The sequence below is a fragment of the Camelus dromedarius genome, chromosome 9 (genome assembly GCF_036321535.1).
Source record: "Camelus dromedarius isolate mCamDro1 chromosome 9, mCamDro1.pat, whole genome shotgun sequence".
Taxonomy (NCBI): Eukaryota; Metazoa; Chordata; class Mammalia; order Artiodactyla; family Camelidae; genus Camelus; species Camelus dromedarius.
The window spans coordinates 7,575,897-7,590,056 of record NC_087444.1 but is presented as its reverse complement, the minus strand read 5'-3'; positions in this window follow the sequence as shown (position 1 = coordinate 7,590,056).

The following is a 14,160-nucleotide window of genomic DNA, read 5'->3' as shown; positions in this document are numbered from 1 at the left end:
GCTAAAAATAGAACTAGCATATGACTCAGCAATTCAACTCCTAAGTATACATCTGAAAAAAAACAAAAACACTAAGTCAGAAAGATACATGCACCTCGATGTTCACAGCAGCATTATTTACAATTGCCAAGATATGGAAGCAACCTAAGTGTCTATCCACGGATGAATGGCATATATACACAACGGAGTACCACTCAGCCATAAAAAGAATGAAATTGTGCCATTTGCAACAACATGGACGGACTTGGAGTGTATTATACGAAATGAAGTAAGTTAGACAGAGAAAGACAAATGCTGTATGACATCACTTATGTGTGGATCTAAAAAATAAACTAGTGAATATAACAAAAAGAAACACTGGGGCTGAGGGCAGCTAAGACAAGGAATAACTCTTTACCTGGTGATTAGAAGAGCAGCAGCATTAAATGCGTAGATCTTCCTTTGAGGAAGGCCAGGTATTTTTGAGAATCTTGGCATCACGCAGAAGCACAAGGACACACACCAGAAACAGTGGCACGACTCGGCAGTGGGGTGAGAGTTGGTTTTGCTTTTCATATAGAAGGTAATCTATGGTGAGAGTACAATTATCTTCTCTCTGAAGGACCTTGTCAGCTCTGGACAGTCTTCCTTTCAGAGGACTGATAGGTAATAGAGGAGACAGAGGGCAGGGAGAGAGAAGGATGTGGCTTTGGAGGGCAGTGGTACTGTTTTTGTAAGCATCTCTCCTCACTTTTATCAATGGAAATCAACATGCATTTTGGTTTCCACAAGGTTTAGATCAAACTGACTTTAGCCAAGGAGCAAGTTCTCCAGATACCTTTACAAAGTCCTCAATTCTATTTGGGCTCTGATTTGGGGAAAGCTATTCCCGTCGGCCTGGCTTTGCCTAACCTCACGTTGCCATGGCCTCCAAGTAAAGCCAACTGCTGGGAAGGTTGACTAAGGGCAATGAGACACCTTCTGCAGTTGGATATTTGGGATACTCCCCCCACCTGAGCTCACTGGCTCTTCATGCATAAGTGACCAGAGTTACCAGCTAACGCACCTCAGAGTGAAACTGAGCGTCTCTCCTGGCCTGAGCTGCAAAGACTGGACCATCTCTCTATTTCCATACACAGTGGCTCCTTCAGAATACAGAGGGAGTGGATGCATCTCCCCACCAAAGTGAATTCTGGGCCACTTCAAGTGAGCCTACACGCCCCATTAAAATAAGGTTGATTTAACAAATCATTGCCGAATGGCACATTTAAAGTATGTGACTTAACATTTTTGTAAGAAATTATCTGAAAGTAAAAGGAGAAAAGAGATTTTAAGAAACAAAAAACTCTGCAACTTGGCATATATAATTGTTATAAGATTATAGAACATAGTCTAATATATCATTAACATATTCTAACATATTTTCCTTCATGCTAGAAAATACTCCTAATACATTTTGTTTAAGAACTTTTTCTATTATTTTTGACTCAACTTTCCAGCTTCAAAAGGAGATTTCTAAAATCAATTGATTCTACTTTTGCTGTTTTGATGGTTTCGGTTCTAATACCTGTCTATGACACTTCACTGGAAATATTTTGAAAACTGCATTGTTGAAGTTTTTAATAGTAACAGGTGTGCATAATACGTGCATGCTCTTGCTTTGTAACTGACATGTTACTTCAAATCTTCAGCAGCTTCATTATTGTCAAATATACCATAGTAACTCTTGGAAACATCTAAACACTTCTTTGGCACTATGCTTTACCCTGAGTGAGCAGGAACTGTGGCCGTGAGTCTCACTGTGGCTGCTGTCAGACTCTACTCGGAGACACTGGTAAATGCAGAAAGTCTTCTTTGCTGTGAGGTTTCTCTGCTCTGTCCATCCACAGGACTGAATATTAAAAGAAGGAAAATCTATGAGTCCTTTAAATAACAGTTAATATTCTATATAGATATAGATTTATTGGGTAGTCATTGCAGTATCCATTTTTGTAAAAAGACAGTTTCAAAATGGAACATGTAAAATTCCATTTCAGATCAGCTTTAACAAAGGAACATTTGCAATCATGTGATGTCAGAGAACATTCGCTTAAATCCCAGTTAAGAAAATGGTATCCTTCCCTCTATAATTGCTTTCTTTTCATTAGTGCACACATATTCCAAGAAAATTGTCTCCAGTTGTTGTTATATTTTGAATTGTCAGTAAATTTTTGTGAAATTTTGTCATCTCTCATTATAAAAGTGCTTACAAAATCTCCTTGATTTTGCCTGTAGTCCTACAAAACCTTAACTATTTACAGTCTGATCCTTAATAGAAAAAAACGTGTGCTGACCTCTGCTTTAAGGAAAGGGTCCTGGTTGTAGGAGGGAGGATGGGTGGCAGGGTGGTGAGGGGTCGTGTGAGAGCGTTATCGCGGTAGCCCGGATGGGGAAGAGGGTGTTCAGGGCAGTGGTCCTCTGCTCTAATGGAGACTGTTGAACCTTCTCCATGTACCCTCGGCAGGAGTGCGGAGGGGTGGGACTCGTAATCCCCTGATCCCCAAAAGGGTTTTTGAAACAACCACTAATAGAAATCAGGGTTGATAACAGACAGTACATATTGTTTGGTACTTCTCATCAGGTGCTCATATTAGGGCCGCACATGTTTTACTTGATTCAGTCGTCATAAGCACCGCATGCATTAGGAGCTATCTGATCCCCATTTGATAGACTCGGTGTCTGACTTACAGAGAAGTTGTAAAACTTGCCCAGAGTCCCAGGCGCGGTGAACTGAGGCACTGGGGCTGGAGCTGAAGCGGGCTGGCACCAGGGCTCGTGTCTCCGCTACTACCACGCGGCCCCTTCCGCAAAGAGGGGGGCAGCTAGCTCAGGTCACGGACGCACATGGGCAGTACGTCTGTCGCTCTGCCCCCCGTACCTACAAGGTCGGGGGACAGGAGTAGGGCAGAGACGGCGAGAGAGAGAGGAGACGCGTGGGAGGGCCGGCATGCTCAGAGCCTGGTGGGGCCGGGAGCGGGCCGGGGGGCGGCTAGGCCGACCCTGCGGAGGGAGATCGGGCTGAGGACCCGCCGACGCAGAGCTCCAGAAAGTCAGAGACAGGAGAAAGAACCAGGGAGGTGGAGCTGCAGGGTATTTTCATCAGCTGACTGCTCACTGTGGAGGCAGATTCTACACGTTTTTCCTGAAGAAACTGCACACGTGCCCCTTGGTGGGGGCGGGGGGGGGGCGCACAGAGGACAGTGACGACCAAGAGGTGTTTAATAACAAGAGGTATTTTTTGAAAAGTGTCTCCTTTTCTCTAATATGTTTCCTACTCCAGCCCATTCCCAACACTGATAAGAGATGTAATGAGAGCAAAATTGTACGTGGAGTAGGGGCGAGTGGGGGGAGGTGGGCGAGTGGGGGGAGGTGGCCGACTGGTGGGGAGCAGGGACAGAATGAGGGCAAGAGCAGATGGGCTGGGTAAGACCAACCTATTTCTCACGTTAGTGCCTTCACACTATCCTGAGCCAGCTTAAGCTGAGAGAAAGTTCAAATTTCTCTCCTAAGAAGGCATCGTGTACTTAAAAGAACGTGGATCAATTTTACTATGGAATACTGCCAGTAAGTAGATCTGATTACACAGAGATGCTGCAAAAGCATTTCATAAAACAAGCCGGGGCAGAACATGTTTTGTGGGAGTATTGACTACACGTCATGTTATATAAATTCCCTTTGCAACTGAATGTACCATGATTTTAAAAACTCTCCAATGAAGACTGGTAGCTCTACTCACCATATACAGCGTAGTTTCCCGTTCCTGCCCGCAGTTTCTCTGATGAGCCCCAGGTGAGGCAGACAAAGGTTCAAGTGAAATAGAACAGCCTGGTTCATGATTAAGAGCTGCTCATCTTATGAGAGAACTGTCTGTCTGTGTAGGACTCGAAGACTTACTAGCATTATTATTATGCCATTTCATTTACTTGCCAAAGCAATTACATCATTAATAAAATTGGGAAAATAATCCTCTTAACATTCAAAGAGTCAAACTCTCTCATTCTCAAATTTCATCCTTTTAAGCAGCGTAAAGATATTGTGAAGACTATATTCATTTATTTATTTAACAATATTATATTTAAGTGCCTATTATGTACCAGGCCCTATTTTAGGCACCGATGATTGGATAGTGAAGAAAATAAACAAAATTCCTTTCTCTCATAAAGCTTATATTTAGTATTATGGGTGTGGGTGGATTGGGGGAGGGAGATAGAGAAGAGACAAATAATAAACAAAATATGTAAGTAAATTATATAATACAGTAGAAGGTGATAGGTGTTCTGGGGAAATAATAAAGCAGGGTTGGGAGATGAGGGTTATGTAGAGAAGTGGTTTGCAATCTTTAAAAAGGGTTCTTCCAGGTCGTATATGTATGTATGTAAGATCACTTTTTATATGTAAAACATCATACAGAGGTTAAGGGTTTTCTTATTGGGTGGGGGAATCACAATAAAGGCATCTGTTTTTCACAGTAGGAACACGTGATTTTGTAATGAAGAATGTACGAGGGGACAGAACAGCCTATTGAAGCATTGTGTGCTCGTCAAGCATCGCTGTACCCTAATCCCTAATGTCTTCCAGGGAAGCAATAAAACTGTTTCATTGGGAGTGAATGCTTTCCTGGTGCTTATAAAGGATTTAAGGAATGGTTTAGAATAGAAGACTGAGGTAAAATATATTTATCTCCATACTGTTTTTCAAAAGCGTCCAGATACCAAGTCATCCATTCATCCATTCATCCATCCATCCATCCATCCACCCACCCATTCATCCATCCCAAATTATTTATTAAGTAGGTATTATATCAGAGGAATTTTGAAAAACTGCTGGAAGAGTTAGAAAAGTTTTCATGTTCTAGGGTAAGAAAGTCACCAATAGGATTAATTAGGGATTATGCGCAAGAGATTTAATTTAGTGCTTACCATACTATTTAAGGAAAATGTCTAAAAATCTCATTTGACAGAACAAAAATCTGAGAACAAAATACAAATGATCCCTTGAAAAGTGGAGTAATATACCTGCTTATATATAAGATGCAAAAAATCTTTCGCTCAATGGTAAAGGTAATGAGCAAGGACAGACAGTTACAGAAAATTTCATAGTGTGAGAAGTATTGTAAAAATAAAAATTAAATGGAAAATAAGAACAGTTAGCTGTTGAAATAGCTTCTAAATAGTATTATTAGCAAAAAGAATTCTAATTATTGGCATAATAAAAGTTATATTTGAGTAGAAATTGTATTATTTAATTTAGTGGAATTTGCAAGATGGCCCTGACAGCTTCATATTAATATATCATTTTAAAATTCCTGTGTTTATAATCATTTTGATCTTTTGAAAATTACATGTTATAATCATAAAAATATTAAATAAATGCATTCTTATAAATGCTCAAAAATTCAGATAAAATAATAGTTTCATTTGCCATTATTAGTTTATTTTTCTATGTATTACACATATACATAAAGAATATATAGTTTTGAGTAACTAGTTTGTAAAATAAATGGTGCTATAATACGAGCATTGGTCTACAACTTGCATTTTTGTAGTACACCTTGGAGACCTTTCCACGTTTGTAAATGTTGATACATCTTATTCTTTTCAAGAACTACATTGCATGATTTTACATAATCATTCTTTTGTTGATGGGGGCTTAAGTTATTTTCAATTTTTAGGGTCACAGACAATGTCACAAAGAATGTCATTGTATTTGCCATCTATACACAGATAGTTATTTCTTTAGGGAAGATACTGAAGAGTACAATTGCTGAATGATAGCGTTGGACAGGCGAGAGTCTATTTTGACGTCTAATGGTACTTAAAATTTATTCCCGAAACGAACTGTGCCAATTTACACTCCTAGCAGTAGTGTATGACAATAGCAAATATCCCACAAACCCAACATATAATAGTATCAAACTTTCAAGTGTTTTTCTAATTTCCTAATATTTCCAAATTGATTTGTATGATCTCTGTATCAGTTGTGGGAAATAATCTTTTTCCCATTATAAACACTGAAAATATATTATACTTATCTTTATCTTATCTATTCTGGATATTAATCCCCTCTCTGTTGTATGGGTTGACAGTACATTTTCCCAACCTGTAGCTTTGTTTTCAAATTTTTAAAGTTTAAATTTTGATGTAGTTCAAATTACAAATGTTTTCTTTCTGGCTTCTGTGTTTTATGTATTATTTTTAAAATCCTCTTCCATCCAAAGTTATAAGCATAGTTTTTATAATGTTTCAATAATGTATAATTTTTCTTATGATACATTTGAGGGTTTGGCTTTTACCTTTTTATATCTTTACTCCAAGTGGAATTTATTTTTGCAAATGATATAAAATAGAGATTCCACTTAATAATTTTCTCTCAATTTGAGAAAAAATTCAGTACATGTCTATCATCTCCCCACTGAGTTGTTTTACTTCCATTATCAATTATTGCATATTTATCCATTTGTGGGTCCATTTCTGGGCTCTATTCTGTTACAAAAATCCATTTGTCTCTTCTTGCATCCATACCATGATGTTTTAATTCCTACTTCCTTCTGACTTTCCAGTGCCTGCCACGTGCATGTTAATGTTAGCAAACTAAATACCATGTTTCCCAGAAAGGATCCTGGCATAGAGTAGGAGTTAAATTGACATTTATTGAAATTTTTTCTTTAGACTTTGAGTTGGCTTTGGCAGACTAAAAAAGTAATGTATTTGCGGATAAGATAAATTGGCTTCTCTATTCTCTTTTCCAGCCTCCCATCTTAGAAATTTTGGATTCAAGTAAACCCATTTCATTAACCCCTCCTACGGGAGAAGCTGGCAGCCCACAGCTCTTGCATTTTGAAATAGTTGTGTTTATAGAAAGATGTAATGGGCTAGAACCTCCAGTAACCCTTATGGTCAAGGATTTAAAGAAACTGCATTCTTCCTTTTAATTGTTGTTATGTCTCTTTAAAGAAAAGAAGTCCTGAATATGGCAGAAAAGAAAACAAACCTAAGGAGGGTAGAGGCCGAAATAAAATAACCCTAGAGACCATTACCCTGTTTGGCAATTAAGTCATTTTTCATTGCTGGGTAGGAAATAATTTAATTTTTATTAAGTATAATCCCTTTTCAAAGTCATTTGGATTTAGGTCATAATAAAGAGCAATACATTTTTAAGTGTTTCTGAACAATACGTTAGAATAACGGCTGCTTAAATGCACTAATTGATACATAATAACATTTCCCTTCTTGCATTCTTATGAACCTTTCTTCGTATTATTCATCATGGAACTGTTTTGCATTTATGTCCTTTGTCCTTTCTGAATGTTTATGCTAAAGAAGTAAATTGAATATATTTGATGTTGTTGCCTTGAGAAACTATGGCTATAAATAAAGACATCATGGGTTGTTACAATTCATCAGACATTATAGACAGTAGGAGGCAGAATATAAATAGATACCTGTGTGTGGTTTACTAGACAGCAGAGGGAGGCTGGGGAACCTGTGAGCTGGGTTTGGGGGAAAAGGAAGAGTGTGTCTTGCTCTTCCTGCTGCTAAGATCTTTTGCTAAAGTCTTCAGTTATTGATTCTTAATCATGTGTCAGACCTTAATAATTCTAATCTGACAGCACTACTTTGAAAATATGCAAAGACAATAAAATATAACTATTAATCTGTCATGGGTGAAATATGTCTGGAAATTGCTTTAGAATGCTTTAGAAAAAAATGAGGAAAGAGGTGCAAAAAACTGGGCAAAATGCTGGAAATTAATGAAGCCCAGTGATGGTTATGAGTGCATAATATAATTAGATTTCTTTTATGTTGAAAATTTTCCATTAAAAAATATTTTAAGGAAAGGATTAAACTTGAAAACAAGTTCCCAGGCACTTTGCAGCGGTTGGGAATCTAAATACGAATCTATACAGCATTAATAAACCACATTTTTTTTTGGTCCTGCTTGGCTCTCACTCATATTCTGTAAGATGTCATCTAGCTATTGTTGGATATTTAAAAAATGCAGAGACATTTAATTGAAATTTAGTCCCTATGATAAAAATTACTTCTTGAAAGTCAAATTGTTTCAAAATATGTTCATACCTTAAATTGATCCTGTTTAGTATTTCAGGGTAGGCTGAAAATCTTATTTTTATTTGTATATGTTGATGTATGCTACTGCTGTTTAAATAATGTTAACCCCATAATGCTTAGCATTGCTATTAGATATTAAAGAAACTTTAAAATACTCACAATCAGATTTCCTAAAGTAAAGGAAATAAAAGCAAATAAACAAATGGGACCTAATTAAACTTTAAAACTCAGCACAGCAAAGAAAACCATCGACAAAACAAAAAGACAACCTACTGAATGGGAGAAAATATTTGCAAATGATATGACTGATAGGGGATTAACATCCAACATATATAAACAGTTCATGTCAAATATTAATTAAAGGTAGAATATGGCAAGGGTATACCTTCTTAGTCCTAGTTACAATTATTTTTTCTTATCTGAGTTTTTGTATAGATTTGAAAAATTAATGACTCATCAAAACCCTTCCAAGAAATTAAAGGTAAGAAAATATTTGTAGACTTGCAACCTTAAACTTACAAGAGAATCAAGCATATTATCAATTAATTGGAATTAGAGTCCAAAACAGGAAGAAATAGTGGATAAATAACCTCCTTCATCTTCCAGATAATAATCAGTCTGAGAAACCTCTTGATCTTCCTTATCTGGTAGCTCAGACGCATATTAAAACTTCAGCAATAGCCTAAATGACTTTCAAAACCGCTATAAAGAGAAATGTAGAAACTATGGGTAAATATCTTACAAGCCAGTACATTTATTATTGGGTATTCTTACCCAAGTGACCAATTTATTAGAAATTTTATCATCTTAGTACTTTGATGCCTTTAACCACTTAATAATACAGTCCCTTGGGAGATGTTTGTTCATTGTGCTTAATATAACCACATTCAAACGAATAAATAAATATGAAATGTGGTTGTTTATAAGTTAGTCTCAGTAGCTGCAGGTATAGGTTCAAAGCGTGGTGTAAAGACTTTCCTTCATAAACATGTTCACTCCGAAGTGTTCAAGTATTTTTGGTACTCATTTACTCACTGGAGAAATCCATATTTTTGAAGAAAAGAAACAATTTTCTGTGGGCATTCCAGAATAAGGGGTTAAAAGGGCTTACTTGGGTGACAAGCTTTGGCTGGCTGTGAACTAACTGGATACCTGAAGGAACAGCACTGGAGGTAGGTTCTTAAATATGAAAAACTGTTTGACTTTGAAAAATACCTCATAAATACAAACCTCTCGATTTCACCGAAGCACGTTGACCATTGCAATCTTGGGATAATTGAGTTGATTTAGATTCATTCCTGGAATCCATTCATCAGAAAGAATACTAAACCCAGCACACATACAGTAGAAGTCCTCTGTTGTAAGTTATGAATTGATCATTGTAGTTTATCAATTAGTCACTTGCGAAATTTGGTTTATGTTAGTTCCTGATCGACTTTAAATGAGCTGATTAGAGGTCAGGTTGTCTCACTGGCTGTCAAGAGAAGGAGGACAGTGGTAAAAGACCCAAACTGGTGCTTCCATGGACTATGGCGAAGTTCTGGTAAAGAGGAATGAAGGTCACTTAGCTTAGTGTGGGTTTCAGAGAGAGAGAAACCAGGACAGACAATATTTACATAGTTCCCACATTACTCTATACTGGAACAACAACAAAAAAAATGCTGAATTACTTAGGGGAGAAAGTGAAAGGCTATATTTTAAACCAGGCAAAGACAATCTATAATCAAATAATGAAGAGAGACCAAAGTGAGAGAGAGAATTGTTAGCAAATTAAGTGGACATTTTTAGTCAATTCTAAATATATTGTTTAACTTTGCTTTGGCACTATTGCTTAAATGACAAAAAACTATTTAGTCACAAGAAGAGAAGGATTCAAACTATAGACTCAACTAATTCCATTATTGTGACACCAAGAAAATTAATCTCGTGACTATATGACTTAAGAAACAGTTCAATAAATCATGAGTTCACAGGGCTGTAAACCTAACACAATGTCTTCTGTGTTTTCCTTCCAGTCCTTGGCAGAGTAGCCAAAAGCATGACTTTGAAGTTCGATCCCTGGATTTACTGCTTCTTTTACCTACTGCTTGGTACCAGAGTAGCTTTGGCCAAGACACCCGGCTCGTCTGAGCTCTGTTTTCTCTTGCTTAAAAGGTGGCAAATGTTTCCTTCCTCACAGACCTGTCGAGAGAACAGTCAAATAGGTTTGTGCCCCAAAGCACCCTGTAAACTAGGAAAGTATATGTTACACTTGTTAAGCAAATATGAGGCGTTAATTGTGCATAAGTGTCTATGAAGTCCATGTGGAAGTTCACTTAGTTCAAAACATCCCTTGATCGATATCAGTATTTTGCTTGCTTCTTAGGTGGGTCCTACCGAAGGTTTTCCTGCAATTATGTTATAGCTCGGCCATCTCTAGTTATAACTGTGAGGGCAGAGAAGGTTGTGTCCATTCTTCCTCAAACCATTTTCCAGTTCATTTTTCCCTTTTGGATCCTATAAGATGAACATTAAGACACAAGAAGTCCAAGTTAAAATTCTTGTAAGGATGTCATAAGAAATGAGAAACTTCTTTTATTTATTAATTTTTTATTTTTTTAAACTTTTCTATTTTGGCTTTTAAAATTAAAAAAAAAATTTTTTTCAATGATAGGTTGCTTGAAAAAATTTTTTTTGTGGGGGAAGTAATTAGGTTTATTGATTTATTTTTTTGATAGATGTAGTGGGGATTGAACCCAGAACCTTGTGCATGCTAAGCACACGCTCTACCACTGAGTCTCCCCTCCACGTTGTGAAACTCCCTTTAAAAAGTGGTTCAGATATGGAAAGAGATTTCATTATTCTTTATTTAAAATTATCTCATTTGTGTCAGTGAACATCTCTTGAACGCCAGTATTCAATAAGAGCTGCACAGTAATTTAGGATTGTCTCTCATCTCCTACCTGATGACGGCTGGAAGCCGATCTGACTTATTTTATTCACTTTTCTGTGAACCTCTTAGCCACTAGGCTTCCCATCTTTTCTTTGGATTGTAATTTGAATTGCTTGTAGACTCTCCCCTTACTTTTACAGATTATTATTATTCTTACTGGAGCTTTCTGATGTAGGGAGTTTCTGATTTTCCCTTATATGTAATTCATCTCAGTGTTTCCAGAGGCTTACACAGTATGCAGACTCAGATTAAACAGTAGCTTAAAATTAAGTAAAATAAAATATAACTTTAGATTAGACATTTATAGACAAAGCTTGCAGTAAATTCTACTTCTTTCACGCAATCTAAAAATAGTTTACCTTCAAACCCTTCTGGATACATGAATGGTTCCCCAGTCTCAAAGTTCAGCCCTCGAGTATATGATAGTCTTACTTAAAAAAGAAAAACATTCCTGGCTCTCACCTCTCCATTTCCTTCTCTGTTACGCTGATCCTTGAAACATGCATAAGCTGGACTTTAGAATGCCTTGAAGAAGACACAAGTTTTGAAAAGTCTTCTTCTTGGACTAGGGACCATGTCTTTGCATTAAGCACATTTTGGGTACATAGTTAAGTTGCTCAGTGAACCTTTCTTGATTTTAAGTAAATAGAAAGAATGGGGAAAGAGTGTGACAGTTGGAGGGGAGAGAGCATACCAGAAATAAAAGCAACGCTCAGGTTGGAAAATAAGTCTTAAAAACCAGAGGTATGTGAGCCATGTGAAGAGGTCCAAAATAGGACTTACAATGAGTCCACGTTCATACAATGTAACCAGGGCTGTAGTCCCTGGGGAAATTAGGATCTGAAAGATGTGTTGAGCAGAGCCAGCTGGGTTTACGTGTTGGCAGAAGCAGAATCCAGGGGTCCCAACCAGAGTTAGAAGACCTCTCTTTTAGAGAAGACTGGGGGCATCTTGAGAGAAGGGAGAGGTTAGAGGACCTGAACTACAAAGGTGGTGGGTGAGTGAGAAGGCAGCCTGAGTAACAGGAGTAAATGATGAAGAGCAGGAGGAAACAAGATGGCAAGTTGTACGTGCAGAAGGAAGGGTGAAGATGGAACTTGTCACCTCACTTCTGTACGTCCTGCTTGGACATTGATAAGTCAAAGGGCATCTGTAGTGTAGGATGGATTCTGATGGTCAAGACTCGAAATCTGTCCTGTAGGGAAGAATGACAGAGTAGGGTTGAAAGGACTGAGGCAGGGACTGGAATATAAATCTTGGAACTGAAGTTTGCCCTTAGGACAAACACAGATAGGATGAGGCATCTTAAAGCTATTGGAGAAAGATGTTGTAAGCTTCCTAAGACTTCTATGCCTTATAGGAGGCAATTTGCCTAACATTAGGTAAGCCCTCACAGGACACATATTTTTAAAAAGCGTTCCCATACTCAAGAATATAATTTTGTACCAGTGAGAATACTATTATTTCAATGAGAATTTAATATTTCTATATTTTAAAACCCTCATAGAAATAAAGGATTGGACCTTATACAAAGGAGAGTATGTCTAACTTTAAAAGAACTGCAAGCACAGAGAACTATATTCAATATCTTGTATTAAGCTTTAATGAAAAGGAATATATGTATGTATGTGTATGACTGAAACATTATGCTGTCTGTACACTAGAAACTGATACATCGTAACTGACTATATTTCAATTAAAAATATATAATAAATCTAAAAACTAAAAGAAGCACCAGCAATTCACAGTCACAGAAAGGCTACTCTTACTGGAACGTACACAGACCAGGTGTAGGGGGTAGTCAATCAGAAAGGGAACTGGAGACAAAGCAAACGGGAGGCTTTAGATCTACCTAGAACTTGACAACGTTGCAAATATGGCATCAGAGATAACATTTATGTAACCAGAGCACTCGGGAAATACTCTAATTTGCAGCAGTGACGTGCCTTCTGATTTCTAGCGTCTAGAACTAGCCATTTCCTCATAGATATTAAGGTCTGCTTTTTAGCACCACAGCCCATTTTGTAAATCACTGTTTTTCTGATGATTTATTCAAACAAAATACCGTTGGTGAAGATATGGATGGAATGAGTTCTGCTTTAGGTGCATACTGCTTGTTTGAACAGGTCAGGCAATGGAAGGCATTGCTGATGTTTGATTTTTGGTGCTATGTTTTTCCTCCCGTACTTATAACAACTATTTATTTTTGAAACGTTGTATGTTACAGACACACCAAATATAACTATGCAGAGACATGGCTGGGTTTCCTTAGCACTCCCAGAAATAAGTATTTAATCGTAAACTACTGAACCTCAGAAATAATAGCTTCATGGTGTAATTGAATCTCATTTTTGTTATGATAGAAGATATTTTGATTAGTGCAAGATACAATTACTTCACTTAATAGGCATCTGATAAGGTCAAATTAAGCTTTTAAATACGAAGATGCTTAAATGTCTAACAGACATTAAATTCCTGACATGCATTTCATTACATAGTCTTCCCTGAAATAAATGCAAAAACGCATCCATTAATGGAACATGGTACTCAATACAATAAAATTAGGGTGCTTTTTTTCAGCTTCTTCATGCTGTTACAATCATTCTGTGAAGAAACCTCAAGAGGAGTGATTAATGTGAATCTTAACTGTTAGGAGTAATTTATATTTGTCTATGCTAATGGTCATTCTTTATATTAAAAGCTCACAGGAAATACCACATGTTATTTGGGTCATGAATCTACCTAGAAAGTATAATGGTAATGATGATTACAATCAAAATTCAGAAGAAAAGGAAAACTTGATCAATATTCAAATGCTATTTTGTTTCAAATACTTTTTTCTAGAAAACTAGACATTTTTCAGGATAGTCATTTTTGGCCTTGTTCCCTTTTGTGTAAGACACCTACCTACAGGTGGCCCTCTGAGTCTGATTACAGTGAAAAAATCCTCTTCTTCAGTTGAATGCACAATTATCTGGTATGTAAAAAGCATTTAGGAATAAGACCAAATGTGATACAAAAAATACAGCTCTTTCAAAGCAGAGTGCAATTTCATAGGCTTCAATCACACTGTGGCTGTCTTTGCTCACCAACAGTAACTAGGGTTGTAAAGACTGATTGATGTATCCAGCAACACTGAAT